The sequence below is a fragment of the Castor canadensis genome, chromosome 11 (genome assembly GCF_047511655.1).
Source record: "Castor canadensis chromosome 11, mCasCan1.hap1v2, whole genome shotgun sequence".
Taxonomy (NCBI): Eukaryota; Metazoa; Chordata; class Mammalia; order Rodentia; family Castoridae; genus Castor; species Castor canadensis.
The window spans coordinates 95,687,672-95,711,704 of NC_133396.1; the positions used below are offsets into that span (position 1 = coordinate 95,687,672).

Genomic DNA, 24,033 nt, shown 5'->3' on the forward strand with positions numbered 1-24,033 from the left:
CATATAAATTATTCTAGTTTATATTATTTCACTTTCAAAATAACTGAAAAAAAAAGGTAGGAAACACCACCTTTCTACAAGAAGAGGGAACTTGAAATACACTCTCTCTGTCTATCTCTCTCTCTCTCTCTCTCTCTCTCTCTCTCTCTCACACACACACACACACACACACACACACACACACACATGAGGGAGGGAACTAACAGAGCTGAGGCCAGCTCAGTGGCCAAATTTTCTGCAGCTCTGCAGCACTACCAGGGGCCTTAAAGGGAGAGATTCAATCCTCTGCCATTTTTAGAAAGTAGTACCTGCCATCCGGGGAAGAGAAAATAAATCCATTCCATCAAAATGCCAGAACACAGGCCCTCAAGCTGCTTTATCAGAGATCCAAGTGATAGGATTCATAAGTAATAACCACAGAAAAATTTTCAACTGGAGTGAATTATTTGAAAATTAAATGAAGGAGGTCTTAACCACTACTAAACCTGCCCTCTTCAAAATGACCTACAGTGAGTCTCTTGAAATCTTTCATATAAACATTACAGGAGGCCATCGTTTTGGACTAAGCTTCTGTACTACACTTCGAGAAAGCAGACTAAAAGTAAAAATGAAGTCACTCATGCTAAAATTTCATGACACCAACCTGAAACTATATATCTCACCTTCTAAGAAATCAAGATTAGAGAGGTAACAGTAAAATTTCCCAAACAGAGCAGTTTTAATCAGTATGGTATTGAAATTCCCTCTTCTTCAATCCTTACACACACACAAAAAGGTAAGGAAATAACCTGACATTGACTAATCATTATTTCCCTATTATCCCATTTCCCTGCCCCCAATTTACATGGAAAGTAACTTTGAAATAACCAATCTTTTATTCTTTGTGTTTTTACTTTCTTCAAGTTCTTTTCTATCTATAAAACCAACATCCTTGCCTTAGCTCATCAGAACACTCATTCTATTTTATGGAATAAAGGGTTTCCTGATTCTAGAATCAAAAATTAGAACAATTACGATCTGTAAATTGTATCTTTTCCTTAATAAATTACATGGCTTTTTGGTGAGATGGAGACTTGCAGTCAGCCTCAGGGATAAAGGAATAAACATTAGTTCTCACACACTCCCAGTGCATTAACAGACTAGCTAAAGTGTAATGTTCGTCAGTTAGGAAAAGGAACCGCTACTTGAAATAGAAAGGTCAGCTCATGTACAATTTGTTAATTTGGTGGCAAAGCTTATTTATCTTGTTATCCCTAGCACTCGGTATAATGTCTGGCACATAGGTGCCTAATAAGCTTTGTTTAATTATTGATTAACATTATCCAAGATAAAATGATGACTTTGTCTGCCATCTGTGCTCCAGTCCTCAAAAAACAAATGATATCTACTTAATTGGAGAGAAGAATATTTGAAATCACACCAAACAACCATGGTCTGAACGCCTCAACTTTTACCTTTTAAACATTTAACACATTTTTCTAGTATTCTAATTTTAAGAAGCAATTCTGTTACTGGCAGGTAAGTTTCTAGGCCAAACTATAAAGTCCTTTTATCCTAATGTAGAAGAACGATAGTACCCAGTAGTATTATAGAACCATCTTCTCATTGTAATCACGTCTAATTGGTAATCTTTATTTGGAGCTCCAATCCGAGATGGCAGAAAGAGGCCTATGATGCTAGTCCCAGCTTCAGATTCAAGAACTTCTTCTCAACTCTTCTTTACATTGCCTTGTCTTCCTCTATGTGCACCCAACTCATCCTGCTCAGCATATGAATGATACCTGCTTTTCATGTTTCTTGATTTTTTTTAATGGTACCACCCAAGTTATTCATGATACTAGGAATCATCTACCCTAAATATGTCCCTTCACTCCCAAATGCACATCCACTCCACACACCCCCACACCTAACAGGCTATCACATTCTACTCTGGCTACTACTTTAGTTCAGGACATTATATTTCTGGACTATTGCAAAAAGTTTTTGGGTTTCAGAGACAAAAGCTATAAATGCAGTTAGATTTTCCCCTGCTGTGAATACAAAATTTTCCTAAAATTCTAACTTTTTAAGTGCATTCAGTTGAGTACAACATTGAGATAACAGATGAAACCATTTCAAGGAGAGGTAGTTGTGTTCAGGATCTTGGAGAGAGTCAGTAGCACCCCAAGTTTAAAGGCACAGAAACCAGGAAAGGACTAGGGCTGGAAACAGTCCCAATGACTGGACAGAGGTCAGGTTAGACATTCCAGTTACACTGGTTTGCTCTCTGATTCCTGAGCACATCAAGTCAATTCCTGTTTCGAAACTTTTACCTCAGGTCTTTCTCCCTCAGCCCTCATATCTCTTCATTACTCTCTGCTTCTCACTGTTATGGACTCCACCCCAATGACTCTGTAGAAAAGCCTTTCCTCATTCATTACCCCATTTCCCCATTTTCCTTTCCTCATCACAGTTATCAATGTTTGAAACCAGATCATTTTTTTAAAGTTTTTACTTGACTGTTGTCTTCATAGCCTCCATTAGAAAGTAAGCTCTGTGAAAAAATGAACCATGTCTATGTGATCCATTGTCATGTCTTTAATATTTTGAATCATATCTGACACCTAGAATGGACTCTATAAATATTTGACAATTAACCAAGTGAAATAAGAAAAGCAGTAAGAATAGAAAACGAGACAAGGTCTACAAGACTGTTGAAAACCTTGAACTGAGCAGTTTCAGCAGATACCAGACTTTTATTATTGGTTTTGAAGAATGTGACCATGATTCAAGATTCCATGTATAGATATACGTTAAAATACCAAATGTAGGAACTAGTATCCAACACACTCATCAGATGCCACTGCCAATACTATACTTTAATTTCTAGAATAATTAATATACTTTTAATTATTTTTGTTTGGGTTTTGTCATTTATTTTATTTTTTTTTTTTAGAGATTTATTTGTGTCTGCTTTTCAAAGGAATAATAGAAACAAAAAGTATTTATTTTTTACATGGAGAATATAACTTGATTCCAAACTACTAGTTTTTCAAAAATATATTCAAGATTACTTTAAAAATGGAATCAGAAGAGAAAAAAGGACAAGAGAGAGAGAGAGAAAATGAAGAGAATTCAGAAACACTTTGGTTTCATTTTATTTGAAGCAGATTCTTAAGTCAGACCATGAGTACATCCATGGAACTTTTCTGAGATCAAAACCTTCACTTTATTGCAAAGATTAAGATAGTCACAAGAATCTGAAGAACACTCGTTCTCTTGGGATCATATTTGCTTGCTTTTAATGTATTTCAAACTCCTGGTTCTACTTCTTATTTCAGGGTAGATACATAACAATGTTGGTGATGTTACATTAGACACTCCATGATAGCTCTGGGAAGAGGGAAGTCTGTTTTATAAGACACAGTTGCAGCTAAATGTCTTCAGAGAAGTGCTGGTCAAAACATGGTCCCCTGCTTTAGACTCTAGAAGAAATCAATGAGCGCCTTCTACTGCTGTTGTGGAAACAGGTTTTACATAGTATGGACCTTCACTCAAGTATGTTCTAAGTCTCAATAACTTGGGTTCCCAAAGATTTCTGCAATTGTTTTGGAATTGGCAAGGGCTTTTACCAGTTCATATTTGGCATCATTTGAAGCTTTGTCATGCTCCACAGACTGGTCCATCACATATTCTACAAAACCTGGGCTGTTAAACCTAAGATTCTGATCCAGGGTTGGTTTGCAATGGCCGTGAACACTTTTAAGGCAGCACAGTATAGTTCTGATTACTGATACCACAGAAGAGCTCCAGTGGGTCCCAAGATAAACAGGAAAACCAGGATTCTGTCATCCTCAGGAGGTCATCAGTCTGCTGCTCAGGTGGTAAATACAGAAGAGATGAAATTGCATCCAAACATCTAAATTTTAGCTCCATGGAAGCATTCTTTGCTTGATGTCCTATTCGCATAAGCAACCGTTCAAAGCGAGTTCCTGTTTTCTGTAAAACCTGTTTTCCTTCAACATTGGACCCCAGGATTCCAATTGTGTCTACAGCTACACCGATCATGGCAGGGTCCTGACTTTCTGTCATTTCAAACACTTTTTCCACAAAGACAGGATAACACTCACAGATCTGCCCGAGGACTATCCATGACTGCCAGGTTTCCAAAAAGCTTCACAAATCCTGGCAAACAGAAGCTAGAGAAAGGGTCTGAATCTGCCCCAACAATTATATTAGAAATCTGGTCAATTATTCCTTCTTGAGCAAGGTACTGTCGTACATGATAAGTATATGCCAGTGAGGTCACCATCTCTATGCAGGTCACTCTGACCAGTACATCCTCACCAGTCAGCTCTCTCAAGAGCTGGGTCACCAATCCACTTGTGATACAATACTTCGAAGATTCTGATGACACAGAAGAAATCTCCACAATTAGCTCATATACCCTGTATCGAACAATGTCATTTGTCTTCATTACAGTTTTCAAATCAGCCAGCAGATTGCTTTCGAATAAAGCCTCCAGGCCAGCTTGGATTAGTGATATTCTTGACAGGAATTTGATAGCCGCTTTAGCTACAGATAGATTCTCTCCACCAATGCAATAAACAATTTGTTTTAGTAGTTCAGGATGATTTAGAACCTCAGTTACAGCATCTGAATTTTCAACAATTCTTCCAGCCTGGGACAGAGTGAGGATTTTTAGAGTCATCGGGGGTGAGTCAGTCTCCTCTGAAGATCAACCCTGAGATTCCTGGCCACGTGGACTGGCTCCACAGCTTGGAGCAATCTCTCCAGAATGGATACACGCAAAGTAATCTGTTCCCGATGGTTCTCAGTAAGCAGAGAGAAAAGAGGAGCGAGGGGCAACTCCGCCACTTGCTCTGGAAGCTCGCTGAGCGGCCCAGCTCGTACCACGGACCCGGGCGCACGCAGCTCCTCCAGCGGCGCCTGGAGCCGCGCGCCTGCGCTGCCATCTTTGTTTTTTAAAAGGGGATTTTGCTATGTAGCCCAGGCAGGCCTTGAACTCTTGATCTTCCTCAGCCTGCTGACTGCAGGGATTACACACATATACCACCAAAGCCAGCAGTTGATACATTTTTTAATTAATATAAGCTAGGAAAAGGCAAGCCTTCATATGATCTCCTCAAAAACAGCTGATGTTTCTTTCCTCCTTCATTTGATTTTCTCAGTGATGCCAGGTAGAGTCATACAAAGCAAATAATTAGTGGTTGTTAAACCCTCCAAAGAAGGCAGTGATTGAGAACCAGTGAGTCTCTCACCTGGCCAGGACATTTGGAACCTGCTGTCTCTGAACATCTCTGTCCCTAAGGAGGGGACACACCAGGTGGCAGAGCAAACTGTTTGCCCAGGAGTCAGATCGATTAAGCATGTTTAGTTTGGCACATGCAATGGTTTTAAAGTTTTTTAAATTAATAACCAACATTTTCTAAATCAGGATATTTTTAAATCACATAAAATAAAGATATCTAGCATCTCTTAAAAATTCAGAAGTTCTAGAAATATGGGCTTTGGAATTCCCACACACCATCACCTGATATGGAGTAGAACTGCTCCCCTTTAAATAGGATTTATAGAGCCAGGTGGTGGCTCAGCTACTTGGGAGCAGAGATTGGATGATCACAGTTCAGGACCAGCCTGGGCAAAAAGTTAGCAGGCCCTGTCTCAAAAACAAACTGGCATAGTAGTGCATGCCTATAGTCCCAGTTACTTGGGAGGCAAAGGTGGGAGAATCATGGTCTGAGGTCTATATGGGCAAAAGTGTGAGATAAAACAAATGAAAGCAAAAAGGACTGGGAGCATGGCACAAGTGGTGGATCACTTGCTTAGGAAGAGTGACAACCTGAGTTCAAACCCCAGTACCACCAATAAATAAAATAAATAGGATTTGTGATCTTGAGGCTGCCATAGACCCCAGCACTCCACCGATGTAACACTCAGCCTGGTTCACTTTACATAAAATGCATTTGAGTTTGAGAACTTCCACTGTGAATCATAATGACCAGGTGAGTCTAAGAATTGGAAACATAGGATAATTGTGAAGATAAAGTATCTATAAAAATTACAGTGCTGCAGAGTGCTTGCCTAGCAGGCTTGAGGTCTGAGTTCAGTACCACAAAAAAAATTACAGTTTCCATTTTCCCCATAAAGCAATGAATCCACAGTACATTACAACAGGCATGAAACTTATAATTGAATGTATTATAAAGATGCTTATGAAGATATGATACATTTCTAGGGAAATGTGTGTCATATATGTATGCATGCATGTATCTGTGTATACACACAGTATATGCTCAATAATTATTTATTGAATAAATTAGTGAGAAGCACAAGATTATTCACCAAAATCCTAAACCCTAAAAACATTATAACTTATTGCTACACACCTTACAGCTTCTGAATCCACTGTCCTTTTCTTTTTTTCTCATATTTTCCTCCAATTTAAGCCCAAGATTGAGAACAGAGCAGAAATTTATTTAAAGCCCATTAATAATTATAACTGAGAGCTGGTTAATCAATCTTCAGTTGGTCAATCTGCATTTGTGTGCTGTGGTTCAATAGTGCATACATTAAATTAGCAAAGGCAGGACTTTTTGGGTTGAAGATATGGGTTCTGGTCCTGGCTCTGACACTAATTGGCTGTGATTCATGGAAAAAATGAATTGTCTTTCTCCTCCAAAGTTTGCTCATCTCCAAAACTGTGTGATCTCCAGGGATCCTTTCTGCTGTGTTGTCTCTGTCTCTGTTCCTGTGAAGAACAAAGACACATAAAAGACAAGTGACAAGAAACTCAGAGTTAGCAGTCTAGCAAGGAAAGACCAAGAAGAGATTCCCCACTCCCACTGGATAAGGCAAGGAGGCCTCCAAATGTCTGGACAGCAATCCATGAAAGTCCAACATTGGAATGTGAACTCATTAGCAGAATGTTGAGTAAAACTCAGAGAGAAAGAAAGGATGATGGGGGGGAGCCCAACTGCAGATAGGGAATTATAGAGAAAGAATGGAAGAAGTGCTGCTAATTAGGTCATTTAAAAACAAAACAACTGAATATAATTCTTGCTAAAGCAGTAAGAATACAGCCAGGGGATGCATAACAGTAACAAGAATATATGCTAAATGACAAAAAACAGAATCCCCTAGTAACTTAGGACAATAACCCCCATGGACGCCAATAAATGACAGATGGAAAACTACACCTGAATTTCAACCCAATCTCACCCAAGTACATAGATTTTTAAAATATATATATATGAAAGAAACACATAGTAAGTGCTCAGAAAAATATTCATTGAATTATATTTGCAAAAGCTCAGGTGTATTTCAGTATTTAAAAACTCTAACTTGAAGAAAATGAAAACCTCAGTGTAATTATTATTCTTTCAAAAGGATTCACTGAAAATACATCAAGCAGAAGTCTTTTGCCTTTAAAATACAGACTTCAGATAATCCTATTTGCATAGATTTTTTTCATTGACATATATAAAGAAGGCAGACTTCAGAATCCATGCTCATTTTGATTTTACAACACTTGGACTACCACAGTACTGGGCACAGATGTACAATTAAATGACTTCCCAGGAACACATGCTGAAGTTTTGATCATCTGTTAGTGCATAGAAAGCCACCTCAATTTAATGGCTTAAAACAAGAACCACTTTCTTCTCTCACAGTTCCATAGGTTGACTAGGCTTCATGGAAAGTTCTTCTGGTGGTCTTCCTTGGGTTCTCTCACATGCTGCCATCAGATGGAAACTTAGCATGGAGTTACGAGAAAACCAAATTGGAATGTTGGGATGACTCAGCCTCTCTCTCTCTCTCTCCTTGTATTTTCAGGCCTCTCTCTCCATGTGGACTCTTCATGGGGTCTGTCCATCAGAGTAGCTGATGGACAGCTACTCTGTCCATCAGCTTTCACATGGTGGCTTAGGTAATCCAAAAATCCAAAATCAGAAGGTATTGAGGGCTTCTTAAGACTGACTTAGGCTGGCATGGTTTTACTTCTGCCATATTCCACTGGCTAAAGCAGGTCACAGAGCTAGCCCACACTCAATGAGTGAGGAAGCTACAAAATGATATGAAACCGAGGAGGGATAGTTAATCAAGGCATTTTCACACTTGCCACCATAATTTGCCCTACTTGTGGGCCCCCAACTTCTAAAAGGCTTAGAATCAGGCACCTACAAACACAGGCTATTTTTATGACAAAAAAGAGGAATGACTTAGGAACAGGGCCCAGAGCCCATAGGATGAAACCAAGAGCTGAGGAGAACCATTTAAAAAAACCAAAGTGTACCTTAATCATGGAAAAATCCTTGTCTCAAGTCAGAGAACTTGATTTCAGAACTGTTATGAATCAGTAACTAATCGTGCCTCTTTTTCCCTCTTTGAACAGGGAAGTAAATTGCAGTCTTCCTGCCTCTTTTTAACTGCTGTGTGTTGTTGCGTATGTCGGGGTGGGGGAGGAAAAGATAACTTGCCTTTCTTCTTTGTCTTTGCACCTAAAGAGGAAGCACATGTCAGGGACTTCTTCCAAGGACCCCCGTCATATTGGGATTCCTTAGCAGACAACATGCTGGACTTCTAGCTGACATTATATTGGGATAAGATTTGTAGAGGTGAGTGCATTTTTCATATGGAAGGACAGAAATCATTAAGAGCCAGCAGGCAGTAGCTAGTCTCCAAAGATGGCACGCCTCCCATATTCACATCCCTACATAGAGCCTTCCTTCACTTCCCTGGGACTTGATTTCATTAACAGAAAATGGTAGAACTGACTCTGTGCCAGTTAGGAAGACTAAGCTTTATAAGCCTGGAGAGCCTCTACTTCATTTCTGCAGATGCTGAGCCTCCACATAAGAAAGTTTGGCTGCCTGTCTAGAAAGACTGCATTGAGAGATGACATGGAAAGACCACATGGAATGGGAAAGTTCCTGAGACTGCATGAAGAGAAAAGGAGGTCAAGTTGTTCCAGCATCCCAGGCAAGCCCCTGTCTGACTACCTCTGCCTGAAAGAACCCCAGAGAGACCACAAAAGAACTGCCCACTCAGCTCACAGAAAAACAATAAAAAGGTTGCTTTTAGCTGCCATTTTAAGATCATTTGCTAATGCAGCTACAGGCAAAACAATCAGAATGAATGGATGAATATAAGTGAAGAATGTTATTTGAGAGAGTTACATTTTCACATGCGATCTAAAAGTTCTTTTTTCTAGTCTTGAAATAGTTATTGAACCCCTGCATTGGTCAGTGCATCCTTGTCATGTATGAAAGAAAAAGTGCTGTTTCATCTGCTCCACTTGCCCAGGCTTAGACTTAGATTTAACAAAAAAATCTTAGCCAGGCATAGTAGCGCATGCCTGTGATCCCAGCTATGCAGGAGGCATTGGTAGGAGGATCATGGCTGGCCCAGGGCAAAAAATGAGCCCTTATCTGAAAAAATAAATAGCACACACAAAAAGGGCTGGAGGTGTGGCTCAAGTGGTAGAGCACTTACCTAGTAAGCTTGAGGCCTTGAAAATCCCCTTTTGCCCTCCCCCCAAAAAAACTTTAGTTGAAAGTTGGGAGTCCCCATGTCATTGGCTCCAGACTCCTTAGGTACAGTGGTCTTGATGAAGCAAGCAGCAGGAAGCCATTGCTCCCAGTTCTCAGGAGAGCAGTGACAGGGTGAAAGGGTGCTTTGGAGGTTCCTTTGGCAGCAGAGTACAGTTGGGTTATAGGGAATGTGATACAAGCTGACTACCAAAACCAGAGTAGATGGAAAAGGAAAGAACTGAATTACAGAACTTGATTAACTACAGAAAGTGAAATTTAACTGAGACTTGGAGAAAAATGGTGCCATTAACATAAAAATGCAAGAATGTGAGACATTTGGAGAAGGAATTGTGGATAGGGAGGTCCATCTAGACTTGAACTTACTCACTTGGACCAGAGGATAACTTAACAGGGTGAACTTAAGGGCAGTCAGTGGTAAATAAAGGGCAGGGCTTCAGAAAGTGGGTACAAAGATTCAGAATTCCCTGATCTTCTTCTATGCTTGGCCTACTTGAATTGAACATGGCTTTGTCCCACTGTTCAGTGAACTGCATGGTCCAGACATGATAAATGTCTGTTTCTGAGACTTGCAATTCTCTCATGTCCTGCACCAGCTTGTCCTAGAAACCTAACGAGGGTGACAGAAGATGCAGAAAAAGGCAACAGACAGAAGAGCAAGCATGCAAAATGCTGGGGCCAGGTGGGCTGGGCTCTCAGATGGAGACACACCAGTCAGCTCCACCTCCAGTGAGTTTATTATATACAGTGGCAAAACGAGGTGGAGAGGCAGTTCTCAGGGGATGGGGCATGACATTGTAATTCTCAGGAGGAGCCCGTGACCACTTCTCTCTGAATGTAAACATTTTAGGAGAAACAGCTGTACTGCATCTTGTCCACTTCTGCAGCTGAGGCTGTGCCAACTCAAGCCTACAGTTTATTGGGCATAACAATGTTTGCTCCCTTCTGCAGTTTGGGGCTGTGCCAAACTCAAACCCACAGTTTATTTTATACACCTGTGCTTATGTACTCTGCTTTCCATAGAATTCCAGAGGCCTGTCCTGTCAAACTGCTTATGAAAAATATCCTAATACCTCTAGGGAGATCCAAGAACCACAGTAGATAAAAGGTATTACAAAGAAAGGACACAAAAGACCAAATCCTCTACTTTGGGCCAGTGAATTTGACACCCAAAGCAGATTATTTTTCAACTGCCCACCATGCAAAATCATTATCAAAGTAATACAGTTTCATTATTTACCCTTTAAATGAACACTGTATAAGGAAATGAACTTGGTGAACTACTAATAAGTTGATAATGGTTCATCATCCTTCAAGCTCTTTTTTTGAGAAAAGCTTGTGTCTCCAATACTTTTGGGGCCAGAATATTCTTGCATTTAAGGCATAAATTAAAAATAAACAATACTGTTGATTTGAGTTGCTTTAATTCTGTCATTCTATGTGACAACTTATTTTTATTTGTGTTTAAAGGCTTAAAACTGTAAAACAGTTTGGGAATCATATTCAAATAAATCTGAAATCCAGATGTCTCTATCATGTACTTTTAAAACCAAAATGTACAGCTAAGATCTCCTTTGTTAAGGACCAGTTATATTTTACATATATATCATTATAGATTTCAATAGTAATGCCACAAATGTTTGACACTTAAATAACACTTTCTTTTAGGAAGGAGTATCTTACTGATACTGTGGCACATAATGATAATAAAAACATACCAATTTTCAGTTGGTTTTATTATTATTTTTAATTCTCTGTAGAAATGTACTCACTTATTACCCTTACCCATGGTGGTCCATTTCCACCACCCTATCCTTGATATGCCAGATACAGTCTGATTCTGAAAAACAGCAGCACAGTGATGTGGCACTAAACTGCCCAATGCAAATGAACACATACCAGAGTGAAGTACAGAATGGAATAAATCTTCTTCTGCATAGATTGCACAACCAACTTGGGACTATTTTTACTGCCTTTAAGATTAAAAAAAAAAAAAGGGCATTTATCCTACCCCAGATAGTCTCCTTCTTATACAACAATAAAAATAAGAACTACCATTATTGCCATTTCTTCCATGCCAGATTCTTTGCTACGTACTTTACATAAAGGATCCTCATTCAATTCTCACAACAACCATATGCAGTACTTTTATCTGTCCTATTTTGACAATGAGGGAACTGAGCTCATAGAATCAAATAAGTTGCCCAACTATCAAGTTAATGTGTGGTCACCTGGAAGAGACTGCAGGTATTCATCCGTATCTGTCCTCTCTCTTTTCTTGACACACTGCTGGGTCATGTTTTCAGCCCTCCTGTAGTACATGGGGCCATATGACTAACTCTAGCCAATGGAATGAAGGCAAAGTGATTAATGCCACTTCCAGTCCTGGCCCTAAAATCAATTCACCAGATTTTCCCTGCCTTTTCTCTTTCTAGTTTGCTGAATGAATTCAGGGGATTGTGAAAGATTTAAAGAAGACACTAGATGGAAAATGCTCGGGTGCGTGTATCGGGGTTCTCCATAGAAACAGAGTGAATAGGATATACACGTATATGCATACACATAAATATGTTTACATGCATATATAAAAATATATACATAAGTACACATACACACACACACACACACACACACATGTAAACAGATTTATTATGATGTATTGGCTCACAGTTAGGAGACTGAGAAGTCTCACGATCTACTGTCAGCAAGCTGAACACCCAGGAAGTTGGTGGTGTAGTTCCCAGGCCTGAGAGCCAGATCAGGGGCAGAAAACTGGTGTTCCAGCTCAAGCCTTCAGGTAAAAAACCATTTCATTCCGTTTAAGCCCTTTAAAAGAAGTCCTCCCACACTGGGAGGATGATCTTTGTGCTCCACCTGCCAATTCAAATGCTAATCTCTTCAGGAAACACCCTCACAGAGATACCCAGAAACAATGTTTAACCAACTATCTGGGCATCCAGCAATCTAGTTGAGTTGACACATAAAATTACCCATCAAAGTCCCTGGATTTCCCCATGCATGTGTAAATAAGATGAAGTTCAAGCTAGTCTCCTGAAGGATGAGTCACCACATGGAAGAAAGATAAGCCATCCTAGCTGAGGTGCTTAGGTTAACCAGTCCCCAGCTCACTCTGAAGCTGATCACACATGTATAAGATGCCAAAATATATAAAAATGGATTATGATATGTGCTAAGCCATTGAGACTTCTATGGGTCTTTTTACAACTGTTATCCCACCCTAACACAGTTCCATTACTCGAATTGGAGTTAGTTAATGCCAAAGCCTATGCTTGCAAAGGGCAGAGAGCATGACTGGTGCTAGATCCCACCTCCTAGTAAAGATCACCCAAATGTAGCCTGGCTAACTACAAAAGACCCCAAGATTTCCCAATACACATGATCTCACCAGTGAGATCACTAGGCTATAGAAAAACCCTCAGAAAAGTACATTAGTAAGCTTTCATGACATTTAAAAAAAAAAAAATCCCAGAACCAAGAGAATTACAACAAAACAAAATAAACAAACAAATTGGAGAATCTGAAGTTATTGCTGGGTTCCACTCGGCAATTCTGCCAGCCTGGGCCAGCTGGGCTCACTAAAACATCTGTGATCAGCTGCAGAGTTGGCTGTGAACTAGCTAATCTCAGATGGTTTTGCTGGGATGCTTGTTTCTTCTTCATATGTCATCTCTTTCTCCAGCAGGCTAGCTGAGCCTGATCACTTGATAGTGGTGGCAGAGGTGGCAAAAGTACAAACCCTAAACCATAGGTACTTTGCAAACTACTCCCTTTGGCCAAAACAAGTCACATGGCTATAACAAAAGGACATGTGGAAGGGCATTATCAAATGTATGGATACAGACAGGTGGGAACAGATGAGGCTATTACTACAATCATTCTGTTCCAATATCCCAGGATCACTGTGTGGAGACCAGAGACCAAAGTCATTTCTACTAGCCTCTGACCTCCAAACCTGTAGCAAGCCAATGGTAACAAAATCTATTGTACATGAGTGGGCTTTTTGGGAATATATTAGAAACCACACTTGGAAAGAAATGACCAATTTATTGCTCTTGTGGCTGGTTTGGCAGGACCCTGGAGGCAGACAGCTGTCTCCATCTGACGGAAGCATGCTTCTACAGGATGTGAGAAATCTTCCTGCAAAAAATGAATCATGATAAGAACAGAGCACCAAGCCTCCCTTGTACTCCACAACGTGGCAAGGAGGATGTGACCAAAACCCTGCTGAGTGTGCTCCCTTTCCTAAAAGAAGAGGAATAAAAAGAAGATGGCAGGAAAAGGAAAACTAGTGCTGGAGCTGTTTCCCATGTTGCAACCCAATCTGCTCTCTACCAAAGTTTTCTTTTTGCCTTAATTTCTAATTCCAAGAGCTTCTCTTTGTGGCTTATTGTTGTTTCTATAAAAAATACCTTTCATTTGGCAACATCTTATCCAAGAAAAGCAAAATATCTAAAAAGAAAAGAAAAAAGCCAGTTGTCTGTCATTTTAGTAACTTAAGGCCAAAGGAGCAATGATTTGTTATGATTTCAGTTTGTGTGATAGTATCTCAGAATGTGACCAGTACCTTAGAATGTGACCTTACTTGAAAACTGGGTCATTGCAGATATAATAAGTTAAGATAGAGTCATATGTGATGTGCACACAAAGAGAATGCCACATAACAATGAAGTCAGAAATTGGAGTGACACAACTGAAGCTAAGCAACACCAAGGATTGTCAGCAAAACCCCAGATGCTAAGAGACTTACATGGACTATACGTCCATGTTGGCCTCAAGTGTCTATTCTCCAGAACTGTGAGACAGTACATTTCTGTGGATTAAGCCATCCAGTCTGTGTTAATTAGCCATGCTGACCCTAGTAAACTAAAACATGAGTGAACAGCCACCTATGTTCTGGGTCATTTCACACTCATTCTCTTTTTCTTATCCCAAAATTATTGGTCCCAGTTTCAGATGAGAACACAGACTGACACTTGCCCATCCTCAGCCAGCATGGCCAAAAGGCAGGTTCCAAACCCAGGTCTCCAGACCCTGCCCATGCACTTTCCTTTGTACAGGGTTGCTGTGTAAAGGTTGCTGACCAAGGTTGATAGCAAAGTAAAGATTAGAGCTACAATTCTAAAGGTAACTACACCCCTATTGTGCAATAGATTGCTTTATGAAAGAATTAGCTCTTAATTGACTCCTTATAAACTCAATGATATTTTAAGTGCTCCCAAGGCATTTCTTATTTAAAAGAACACTGTGGGAGATATTTTGTATAGCAAAGGGTCTTTTTGAATTGTGAATGATCACCTGCTTCCTTCTAAGTTCATTTGCTTTGCAAGCATAATTTCTTTTCCTATGAGAAATTTTTGTAAAAGCAGGCTTGCCTTCAACTCCACACCTCTGCCTTGGCTGGCAGGGGGTTTCTTAAATGCTTGCCTCTGCCATCTTGGTTAAGAATTGCATTGAAAGATGCCCACAAATAACACTCCCTTTGAAATATACATGATGTCTGGAATGATTTCCCCATTTCAAGCCACTTTGAACATCCTCAACTTAAAACAGAAAAAGGGAAAAACATCGTTTTGTTAAATGCCTACAGTGAACTATTAGTTACTCCCTAACTATTAATTTACAAGCTCTGTGTTAATTACTATTCCAGATACTTAGGTGTTTGTAAATTAGCAGGTGCTTCGTCTCCTTTTCTAGGTCTGTCTTTAGGCTGCCTGCATGGAGATTGCTGAGGAAGGCAGGAGGGAGAGCATGTAGTCCACTAGAGAGGAATGGTTATGGTTAGAATCTTTCTACTGTAATAACAGCCTCTATTTGAGGATGAAGGTTACCAATATTTTACATTTGTTTCATAATTCTATTCTGCAATTTCTTTTATTATTGATTAATTACTTAATTTCACAAGCATCAATGGAGCCCCTAAGTGTCTGTCACTGTCCTCAGCCCTGAAGATGGAGACATGAAAAGGACTCCAGCTCTACCCCTCACATGCTCACTGTCTAGAGGGAAGATACATGTGTAAATCAACAACCGTACCAGTGTGGTAAGTGCTATATTAGAAAGGTAGAGAAAAGCACTTTGGGAGAACAGAAAAAGAAACACCACACCCTGCTGGAAATGGCAGGAGCAGTTTCCCAGAGTTGGTGGCATTCTCATGAAATCTTGAAGGATGAGTAGGAGTATGCCAAACGTGTGATGTAATAAAGGACCTTTCAAGAAGAAAGAGTAGTACACTCGAGATTGCAGCAATAAGATCCTGGTGTTTGGAGGCTGGTGGGTGGCTGGACACAGAAGATGATGGAGGAGGAAGTGAATTTAAAATAGTTGTCAGGGACAAGATCACACAGGAGCCTGGGGACTTGTTTGCCACTGAAGGATTTCATCATGGATGGGAGAGGGACCTGAGGACATTTAGTGGTATGAAGGATGACCTAAAATCAGATGTGACTGGAGGCAGGGAGATTACAGATGAAGACCCAAGCTAAGGCAGCAGCTGTCAGGACAGAGAAAAGAGCAATGATTTAAGTGACAGTAACGACATCAAATTCTGGACATCTGTGACTACAAGGTGAGAGAGTGAGAGAGAGGAAAGGTCTGCAATAATTGCATATTGCTGGCTTATGCATATAGGAGTTCTTACTAAGAAGGGGTGATGCAAGCTGAGGAGCAAATTTTGGTTAATTCCCAAAGTACTTAGAGTTGCAGAAACTGCAATTAGGCTTTTAAGGAGTGAGATTTCCACTCACTCCTTCAAGCAGCTTTGGAATCTGCTAGCTCATTCTGATCCAGCAACTTTTAGGAAATCTTACCTTCAATCACAGAACAAATGAGTTCAATTTGCATTCATATATCCAGGAATCACTGGCCCTTAACAATCAACAATTGAGAGATGTATCTGTCAATTGTTAGTTATACATAGCAGAATACCCCTCTGGCAACTTTAAGTAGAAAAAAGAATTTATTAAAATATGTCGGGTAAACTGGGTGCTGGTGGCTCACACTTGTAATCCTAGCTACTCAGAAGGTTGAGACTAGGAGGACTGCAGTTCAAGGCCAGTCCATGGCAAAAAGTTCACGAGACCCCATCTCAACCAACAGCTGGGCATGATGGTGGACATTTGTCATCCTAGCTACAGTGAGAAGCCTAAAACAGGAGGATTGTGGTCTAGGCCACCCAGGCAAAAAGGCAGACACGACCTTCTAAATAACCAGAGCAAAATGGCCTGGAGGCGTGGCTCAAGTGGTAGAGCACCTGCTTAGCAAGTGCAAAGCCCTGAGTTCAAGAATAAAAATCACCAAGCAAGCCACAAGGTCAAGTCTGGAAGTGGCATGACCAGGGATAATACTTGAGCCACACTGGGGATGGCCCCAGCAGAGATTCTTCCCCCTGACATTTGTGCCCTAGAAGCCCAAAACACCACTTCTGTTGCCCCGTAGTCATCCTCATTAGAAAATGACCTACAGCCCTTATTTCTCCATCTTCTCTTTCCTATTGAAGTCTCCTATCAGTGTATCTGATTGGTAGAACTTGGGTCTGTGGATGTGCCCTGGCATATCTCCTTGCTGAGGTGAGACTCACGATAACAGAAACACCCCAGACATAAGGACATAAGGTTTTTAGAACATACTAATTAGAAAATAGACAAATACTGCTTCCCATGGCTTCTGTTTAAGGAAGAAGCTAGAACTCAGTGATCGCTTCTTCCTGGGACTTGTGGGTCAGGGCACATCTTTTTACTTTGTACTGTAATTCTTCCCAACCCTCACTACAGAACTCCCTGTGTCGTCAGTTTTATATGCCACATTGTCGGTGCCATGCATCCAGAACAAGCTCCAGTAAATGTAGTCCTTTTCAGTGCCACAGCCACCATGAAAATCTCAGCTTATTCACTTAGTGAGCATTTCCTGTACACCTATTATGTGTCCTGACCTAAGTTTGGCATTGCAGCCAATTCAGCAGAAGTTTTGGACACACCTGTGTTTGTTCCATTCAGTCAACAAGCCTGCTATGTAATCTGCATAGTGTCTGTCATCACTACAATAATCTATCATCATTACAGAAGCAATCACAGTTTGCCCTGACAGAGACCTTTGTGGTCACTCAGGGATGTGAGAGCTTCTCTTGGCAGGTGTGCAGGACCACCCTGGCTGCACCTTCTTGGCATTAGTTCTTATGGACTCTGCCTCAGAAAAAAGAAACCAAAAGGGAAATGATATTGAATTCCAAGGAGATAGAAGGAAAAATCTTCTAGGCCATTTGGCCAGACTCTTGAAATGAGGATATAGGCCTGGGACAAAGGCTTAATCTCCTGATAATTATTTCAGTATCTTTTCCCAGAGAAGACACCCAACCAACCAGGCTTCCAGTCTCTTTGCAGCACAGGGGGTGGCCCAACCCTTATTCCTCACCTCTACAGACTCCTCCAGTTCCCCAAAAATCTGAATTACTATAAGGAAAGCAAGTCATTTATCGTAACTCTGCTGCGGCAGAGTTCATCATGATCTCAAGAGACAGAAGTAAGGGCTGGCAGGATAGCTTCATGTCTCAGTCTTGAATTTAATGTTGAGGTGTGAGGAGGCCCCGTGGGGCTCAGGCCAGTTCCCCTGGAGACATGGCAGAAATAGTCTTCAATGAAACTCGGCAAACCCACTACGGCTAGAGGCCCAGGAGCAGTCGGTTCACTGGAAGTATGGATATGGCCAACGTCACAGCCTTCAACTCTCCTCAGTCTTGCTGTAGGAAAGCTTTCAGCAGGCCAGTGCATGCTTCTGATATGAGGCAGACAGAGCTGATTATACAGATTTTAAGCAAGTTGTGATTATTCTCTGGCTCCTGATATATTCTGGGTTTCCATGCTCTACATTTTCACGGACATGCATTATTCTTTTGGATCTGAGACTCCTTTAAAAGGGAGATATTTAAACAATTTCACCTTAAGCCATTTCCAACAAGATGGACTAAAGATGACCAAAGTTACTACTCTGCTTTAAATACCTGAAAAACTGAACAAAGTTTATTGAAAACATTTTTTTCAGGCATCAAACAACAGTCAGCAAATGGTAGGGTTCCCTGAAACAGAGAAAACAAATGAAGGAAGCCCTATACATACCCCTAGATCCATGCCTGGAAATAGAACAAGGACATAGAACAAGGTATGGGATGTCCCAGACAAAGGAGTTTCCCTGAGTTAAGGAGATGGAATTGAGTACTTGTGGATCCCACGCAAGCTAGATTTCATGGGGCAAAGTATCAGAGAAAACAGAAGCTATAGTTTGAATCTTGAATGTCCCCCAAGGCCTATGTGTCCCCAGCCCATGGTCCTATTGGAAGACAGTGGAACTTTTAGGTGGATCCTATGGAAGCATTCTCTTGAAGGGAACATTCCTTTCCTCTTTGTTTCCTGGCCACCATTGGTTCAACCACATGCTCCCCATCATGATGTACTGTCTCTACACAGGCCCAAAAGTGATGGAGTCAACTGACCATGGATGGAAACCTCTGGGAAAACCTAAACCGAAACAAACTTCCCATCCTTATAAGTTGTTTATCTCACCTATTTTGTTACAGCAATGGAAAGCTGACTAACACAATAGAAGTATGCAGTGAGAGAGCTCATGAGATTTTCAGAGAGATTTGTATCCAAAACCCTTGGGTGTTTGGATGGATACTGTTGTTCTTTGGTATCCACAGGTAATTGGTTCCATGATTCCTCACAGATACCAAAATGTATGGATGCTCAGGTCCCTTACAAAAATATAGCATAATATTTGCACACAGTCTCTCATATACTTTAAGTCATCTCTAAGTTACTTATAATATATATTACATTACAACGTAAATGTTATGTGGATAGTTGTTTTACCATGTTATTTGGAGAATGATGGCAATTAAAAAAGGTCTGTGTATGTTTAGCACAGACATGTTTTCTTAAAAATTTTTTAAATTTAAAGTTGGATGAATCTCAGATATGGAGTTCAAGGATACAGGGGGCCACCTAAGCTGATCAGTGCTTGGATGTGAGAAAACTACCTGAGGCAGGAGAAAGACCCCTGAGAGAAAAGCAAGAGAAACAATTACTGAAGTTCACACAGGGCTGAGAATAGTTTATGTTCCCAAAAATTTAAGAAGAGAAACTTGCAATATGTAGGGTGTCAGAAACAGCATTCAAGAGAATACTGCCAAATTAGCCCCATATAAAAGGTGCCCAGTCTCACCTTAAAAAGTTTAAAGGCAAGCCTCAAAAGGATCACACTATTTGATCCATAACTGTCTCCTAGAACAAAGCACAAAAGCATTTAAAGGAGTAAAACAATTCGGCACTCAAAAAGCATGAAATGTAAAATGTTTGGCATCCAGTGAAAAATTACCAGGTGCACAAACAGAAAAATATGACCCATGAAGGAAAAAAAATGATCAATACAGAACCAGAAATGGCACAGATGATAAAATTATTAAAGACATTAAACAACTATTATAAATATATTCTATATGCTCAAGTATACAGCTGAAATCATGAGCACAATAAAGGGAGACACAAGAGAGATTTTGAATATTCATCTAGGCCTGGATGGTGGCACACAATCTAAAGTTTGAGGGCAGCCTGGGCAACTTAGTGAGACCCATCTCAAAGTAAAGTGAAGGGCCAGGGCCAGGGATGTTAGCTCGGGGGATGTGAGTCCTTGCCTAGCGTGAGCAAGGTCCACACTGAGTACCCAATACCACACACACAAAAAGTAAATCTAGGTTGAGTTTTTATAGATGATAAATGATGAGGATTTTAAAAATACAATAGAAGGTACTGTGAGCAAATCAGACGCTATAAAAGGAAAAATTCCGGAACAGCAATAAAAATACTTAAAATGAAACACAGAGGAAAAAATAGTTTTTTAAAAAATGAGCAGAGCATGAATGAGTTTTGGAGTAGCATCAAGCAACCTAAAATAAGTATAATTTGTGGCCCTGAAAGAGAAGAAAAGAACATTAGAGGAGGACAGAGAGAAAAACATTTCAGGAAATAATGAAGAAAAATTTTCTCTAATTTGATGAAAAATATAAACACAGATTTAAGAAATTCAAAAGAAGAAACATTACAAACAGTATACCAAGGTACAACATAATCGAAGATACAGCAAAAATCTTGTCTAAAGCTTGATCTTTTAAAAAGATACATCCCATACAGAGAAATGAAGGTCAGAACAACAGGTGACTTCTCTCTGGAAACAGTGTGAGAAGAAATAGAATAATATCTTTCCCAAAAAGAAAGCATCAGCCTAGAACTCTCCAAATATTTAGAAATTAAACCACACACCTGTAAATAAACCACGAGTCAAAGAAGAAATCACCGGGAACAATATAAATTATTCTGAATTGACACAAAATGAAAACAGATCAAAGTTTATGAAAACAAAGCTCAGAGGAAAGGTTGTAACATTAGAAAAGAAGAAAGTCTCAAACCAGTGACCTAGGCTTCCAACTGAAGAGCACCGTCCTAGCACTCAGGAGCCAGAAGCAAGAGAATTGTGAGTTCCAGGCAAGCCTAGGCTACAGAGGGAGATCCTGTGTTAAAAAAGCAAAAAAGAAAGAAAAGAAATCATAAAAATAATGCATTAAACCTAGCATAAGAAGGAAATAATGATAGTCTGTAGCAGTGAACGTGAAAATAGAAAATTACAAGAACAAATTCACTTTTGGCATAAACTACCAAAGCTCTCTCAAAAAGAAATGGAAAACCGAATAGCCTTATATCTATTATAAGCACTTGTAACTAAAAAACTTTCCAGAAAGAAAACTTCAAGCCCAATGACTTCACTGGCAAATTCTACCAAACACTTATGGGAGAAATATTATCGATCCTATACAAACTCTTCCAAAAAATGGAAGAGTGTAGCTGGCAGAAAAATGGTCTCTGACAAACGCCCATGTGCTAATCCCAGGAATCCATGGTCATGCTGCCTTATATGGAAAAGGGACTTTGTAACTGTGATTAAGTTAAAGATCTTGAGATAAGAGATTGTCCTACACTATCCCAGAGAGCCCAGTGTAATCACAAAGGTCCCAAGAGAAAGAGGGAGGCAGGAGAGTAGAATGAGATACTGGCGGATACTATGCCGGCTGGTTTTTAAGATGGAGGAAGAGGGCATGAGCCAAGAAATTGAGACAGAGCCTCCAGAAGCTGGAAAAAAATGAGGAAACAGACTTTCTCCTAGGGCCTCCAGAAGGAATGTAACCCTGCCAACACTTTGATTTTAACCAGTAGATTTCACTTTGGACTTCTGACCTTAAGAGCTATAAGATAATTTGGTTTTGTGTGGTACTTAGAGTTTTTTGAGATGGGGTCTCTTTATGTAGCCCAGGATGCCTATGAGCCCCAGAATGGCCTCAAACTTGCAATCCTCCTGCATCAACCTCCCCAGTCCTAAGATTACAGGTGTGAACCACCATGCCTGACTTATTTTGTTGTTTTAAGCTATTAAACTTGTATTAGTTAAAAGCAGCAGTAAAAAACCAATATATGGACTTATTCTATGACACTAACATTATCTATGAGACTAGCATTATCTTGATAATAAAACCAGACAATAACATTACAATAAAGAAACTTATAGAGCATAAACACAAAATATCATTACCAAATTTTTGCAAATCTAATCTAACAAAATATAAAGATAATAATTCATCATCACCAAGTGGGATTTATTCCTGGAAAGCTATTATGTGTTCAAACTCCATTGCTTTTCTACTGTGCCCCAAATTCCTTTGGATTTGGCCTCTAGCAACATATCCTGCGTCATCCCTCATCTCTTCATTCTGCTGTTGGCTCAGGTTTTATCTGCATCAGCCATCTTTATATTTTCTAACTGTGTAAGTCACTGTCATGTGCTCATGCCTTGTTTTTGATATTCCACTGCAAATACTGTCTTCTCTTACCCTCTCTTTGGAGAACTTCATACCCCAGAGAGGATGTGACCTGTTACTCTGAGAAACCATCCCCTTCTGCTTCAGGTTTCTCTACTCTCCATGGCATTCTATTAGGACTTCTACTAAGGACTTCATTTTATATTCTAATTATTGCTTCTTCCTAGACTATGGATTCCAACAGGGTAAAAATGATTTCCAATGAATCATTGAATCTCAAATGCCTAACAGTGCCTGGCATGTGGAAGACCCTTCACAAATTTTAGATCAATAGATACTTTAAGAGAGAATAGTTGACATTTTCTTGAAATACAATCCATGTTCTGGGGGACAGAATTTCAGGACTAATCCAAAAGGAAGAAATGATCCTCAGAGGAGATTGGAAGGATTCTAAAAACAAACACACAATTTTTTCCACTGAAAATTATATCATATAATTTACATGTACTCAGAGCCTCACTATGTCAAAGCATTTATGTACTTGACAGTCTGTTTGAGGCACTAAGAAGCATTTGGCTAATCCTACTTTTCTGATCAAGAAATTGAAGCTCGGGAAGGATAAATTATTTGCCCAAGATTATGATGCAAGATAGGGGCAGGCAGAGCACAGAATCTGCTCCCAGCCTAGCTCACTCTCCATTGCCTCACACTATTTGCTCTTTTGAGCATATGCCACAGCTGCCCACCCTTACCTATAGGAAGCAGAAATTTAAAATATCTTTCTACTGGACTCTATCCCATCTATATTCTGAATTGTCTGCTCTCTGGATGAATTCCATAGCAGATAAAGTGCTACAAGTCTTCCAGCCCTAGAGCAACCCTGGTTACCCCTCTGATTCCTAGACCTTCTCCCATCCAAGTACTAACCAGGCCTAACCTTGTTTAGCTTCCAAGATCAGATGAGATCGGGCATGTTCTGAGTGGTATGGCCATAGATGCCCTAGACCTTCTGAGCATTGCTTTTACCTCCAGCCAACCACTCTGTCTCCTTTACTTCTCTCCTTAAATGCTAATAAAAATGGAAAAGAGAGAATAGTTGAATGAAAATTTAATAGGTACAGCCATACAGGCCAACAGCCCAGTGAGCCTTTCTCATTTCACATCTTAACAACCACCTAATCTCCAAGACACGGCCCACAAGTTCCACCATAATCTTGTCTTCCACTTTGGAGATGTTGAGGGCCAACCATCTAGTCTAATGTGCCTAAAAGTGGTCCCTTTATTCTTGTTTGGCATGTATCTTATCATGCTAATTTCCCCTGTCCATTGCCCTTTATCGGTTATCTTCACCTTTACACAATTGTTTTCACATCCCTAGAGAACTTGGGTAAAGTAGAAATGATCTGTTTTTGCCTCAACTTCTTACCTTGAGAACTGCTTTTAGATTCCCCCTTCTCAGATCCCATCACTCTCTGTCATCTAAAAAGGAGCTGAATTTCCTTCCATAGTTTATTCATTTTTTTCACTTGTTTGATGTCATATTTTTATTTCTTCCTTTTCAGTCAGGAAATTGCTCAATCTCTTCAGACCTGTGCCAAATTTCTCAAC

At 40.0% G+C, this 24,033-nt stretch overlaps 1 protein-coding gene and 1 pseudogene across 3 annotated transcripts in view; both read right to left on the bottom strand.

Moving 5' to 3' along the window:
* LOC109701800 (flavin-containing monooxygenase 5-like) overlaps positions 1 to 24,033 on the bottom strand; it is a 363,647-nt gene that overhangs the window by 326,375 nt on the left and 13,239 nt on the right. The window lies entirely within an intron of this gene.
* Positions 2,954 to 4,827, bottom strand: LOC109679308 (26S proteasome non-ATPase regulatory subunit 5 pseudogene; annotated as a pseudogene).